Genomic DNA, 3,651 nt, shown 5'->3' with positions numbered 1-3,651 from the left:
TCCGCCTCCGCCTTCATCTCGTTCTGTAAAATAGGCTTTATCTGTAGTTGCTTTTCAGCCCCCTGGGAGTCAGTGGGTTGGGCATCAATCAGTTCAGGTGTGTGTACTTGGGGAGGAGGAAGTGGGGGGAGGGGAGTGGATTTCGGATTTCTAGTGTCTGTCCGCCCATCTTCCTCCACTTCCTCATTCTTTTGACTATTGGGAAGTTGGGGGGGGGGGGGGGGTGTGTTCCATTTTTGTCTATCCTTCTCTCTCTGGACCATCGATCGATTGGGGGCCCTTCCCTTGAGGCATCTTTCCGATGGAGCGACAATCCCCTATATTCAGACAAAAAGCCTGAATGTAGGGGAGACAATCCCCTACATTCAGACAAAAGTCTGAATGTAGGGGATGTCATCCCAGATCATGTGACCTGAAAAACATTCGGGCTTGTTCGTCTCATGCCCGATTTTTACAGGTGCCTCCTTTAGACTCAGTAAAAAAATAAAGAGTCCTTTGCAAATGGATGTTAGCAAAAGCATCCTGAGGGAGAGAAAACATCTCAGATGTGTAACGCATAGGGACACATAGATACAAACAAGATGCAAACAACTTCTAGCCTTTGTTTCAGTCTTACTTGTGGAGAGGTCATGAAAGACCAGAGGCTCAAAATCCACCCCTTGGCTGAAAACAAATCCAAGTGCAACATAGCATGGCCACCTATGGATCCCATCCATCAGTTGTTTTCCATTTCCAATCAAAACACGGCAGGTTCTGTGCAACAGCTGCAGCAACAGCAGCTGCAGCAAGAAACAAAAACCAAATGAAGACCAGAGCATCTCCCTGAGCGTTGGGTCCTCCCCAAAAGCTGGGCCTTCACTGATGGAACTAAACAGGCTTCCCAGTTTCTAATAGCTTAGTCTCCTAGCAGCCTTCCTCTACTTGTGCACGCAATTCAAACATGTCGAAAGAAGCCCACTTGGGCCATCTGAGACTCATGGTACCCTGAAATGGTTCTGTTTATGCATTTGACAGAGAGAAACAGCGAGGGAGGGAAACGAGCAGGGGCAGGGAGAGTGGGAGAGGGAGGGAGAAGCAGGCTTCCCGCTGAGCAGGGAGCCAGATGAGATGGGGGGGGGGGGGGGGGGGGGGGGGGGGGGGGGGGGCGCGCGCGCGCACACACACACACACACACACACACACACACACACACACACACAGGATCCCAGGTGCCCGAGATCATGACCTGAGCCTATGGCAGACCCTTAACGCCTGAGCCACCCAGGTGCCCCTGGGTTACTGTTTCTTAAGCGCTTCACATTCCAAAGAACCTGTGTGCCAAAGCGGTATGGGAGCGGGGGCGGCGGCACACAGGAGACCCGTTCTCTCCCTAAGCTACAAAAAGCTCAGGGTCCCCTGGTTGGTTCTCCATAGAGCGCACTGATTCTTAGATCTGAGTCCTGAGTTCCAGCCCCACCCCGGTAGTAGAGATCACTTCCACAAGGACCAAAATAGCAATGAAGAGCTCGATAAACACCCCGCATGGCCTCTGCCGCTCTGCCTACTTGGGCTCTCTTTCTCGCTGTCAAATGCAGAAGTAAAATCTTTAAAATGAAAGAAAGAAAGAAAGAAAGAAAGAGAGAGAGAGACATCCTTTTTTCTTTCTTTCTTTCTTTGAGAGAGAGAAGAGAGGGGGACACACAAACACACACACACGTGTGTATATATGTATGTGTGTATACACACATGTACGCACACATATATTCTGCGCGCGTGCAGAAGCAGGGGGGAAGGGCAGGCAGAGGGAGAGGGAGAAGCAGGCTCCCCGCTGAACAAGAAGCCTGATGTGGGACTTGATCCCAGGAACGTGGGATCATGACCTGAGCCAAAGGCAGACGCTTAACCTTAAGGGACTAAGCCGCCCAGGTACCCTGTGAGTGACATTCTTAATCCTCAAGGACGGGAAGTTGAGAATGGAAAGGAGAACTCTGGACAAACTGATCTTGTTTGTTTGTTTGTTTGCTTGCTTCTTTCTTTCTTTCTTTCTTTCTTTCTTTCTTTCAGATCTGTATGTTCCTTTAGCCTCCCCACGTAGGTTAGTTACTCTTCCACAATCGCCTCTTCTTGTTCAACTCAATATACCAGCAACTAGGATTTGCTCCTTCTCAGGGTCTTGCTTTCCTTGGGAGGGCTTTGTCATGTGACACTTTCAGGGAACAAATTTGTAGGCTCCTTTTCCTGTTACTCTGTCTCATGTCAATGTCATCCTTAGGGTCTGCCACAAACCCTGAGCTAAAGGGTGTGCCCCGGTGACGTCTTCCTTTCCAGCATCTTTGAATTCTCCCTCCTTCATGACCTTGTTCCTTCCATGCACAGCCCTCTGCTCAGCCCCCCCCCATGCCAGAAATATGGGTGATGGCCTCTCAAAGCTAAACATACTCTTACCCGTACGACATGGCAATCCTGCTCCTTGGTATGTATCGATGACCCAAATGAGTTGAAAACTGAGGTCTGCACAGAAACCTACACGCAGACGTTCACGGCCCCTTCACTCATATAATGGCTTGAACCTGGAGGCAATCCAGAAGTCCCGCAGGAGGAGAATGGATACAGAGAGTGGGGTACATCCAGGCCATGAACTAAATGGTTTTTCGGGGCTTTGGAAAGAGATGAGCGAGCTATGGAGCTATGGGGAGCTGTGGGGAGCCAGGCAGGGAAACTTCCGTGTGTATTCCTGACTGAGAGAAGCCAATCAGAAGAGGTGCACCTACCTCACGGTTCCAACTCAATGTGACATGCTGAAGGAGGCCAGACTGTGGAGAGGGTCATGAGATCAGTCGGCGGCTGGAGAGCAGAATATGAACTGTAGCAGACAGCGTCATAGACGGGCAGGTGTGTGGAGAGGGTTTCTCCCCCTCTTTGACCAGGTTTTGCTCCAAAGGAGTGCAGCCAAAATTGTAACCATAGGAGGCAGTGGGCTCCCCGAAAAATCTCAAGGAAAAGAACTGTAAGCAACAGGAATAGCTATTGGTCAGGCTCTAAAGGAAAGGGTGGAGAGATTTCAACCAGTTGGCCTGAAAGTTGGCGATAAATGTCTTCTCCCAGAATATGGAGGCCTCGGGGTAGTTCTAGATGATGTGGACTATTTTCTTACTTAGAGACCGTGACATTCTGAGAAAATATATAGACTGTAATAAATCATTATTGCAATGGCATCCCGTGAAACTACTGAGTCCACTGAAGTTGTGAAATCTTGCCTCGTGTTAGTAATTTCCATGTCTGTCTTTCATAATAAGCCAATGATATTCAAACTAGTGATAAGGAAGGTAAGAAGTCAGGCAGGCAGGCAGGGCAGGGAAAAAGGGAAAACAAAGATCTGTCGGCTGCCATGGGTTTTGGCAGGGGTGGAGGGTGCCTGTTGGGGGGGGGGGGGGAAGGTGCGGGTGGGTAGGTGGGTGGGTGGGTAGGGTGACTAGGCAGAGAACAGAGGATTTTTAAGGCGGTGGAACTATTCAGAGTGCTACGATGGTGGTAAGATACTTTTGTCGAAACCCAGAGAAAGGGGGCGCCTGGGTGTCTCAGTGAGTCAAGTCTCTGCCTTTGGCTCTGGTCATGATCTCCGGGTCCTGGGATCGAGCCCCGTATTGGGCTCTCTGCTTGGCGGGGAGTCTG

The 3,651-nt window shown here is 50.2% G+C and overlaps 1 pseudogene; it reads left to right on the top strand.

Moving 5' to 3' along the window:
* Window positions 1-2,837: 2,837 nt before the first annotated feature.
* LOC123388611 lies at window positions 2,838-3,315 on the top strand (annotated as a pseudogene).
* Window positions 3,316-3,651: the final 336 nt, after the last annotated feature.

Source organism: Mustela putorius, unplaced genomic scaffold, assembly GCF_011764305.1.
Source record: "Mustela putorius furo isolate JIRA1106 unplaced genomic scaffold, ASM1176430v1.1 tig00003905_pilon_pilon_pilon, whole genome shotgun sequence".
Taxonomy (NCBI): Eukaryota; Metazoa; Chordata; class Mammalia; order Carnivora; family Mustelidae; genus Mustela; species Mustela putorius.
The sequence above is the reverse complement of the archived record's forward strand: the minus strand, read 5'-3'. Positions and strand labels throughout refer to the sequence as shown.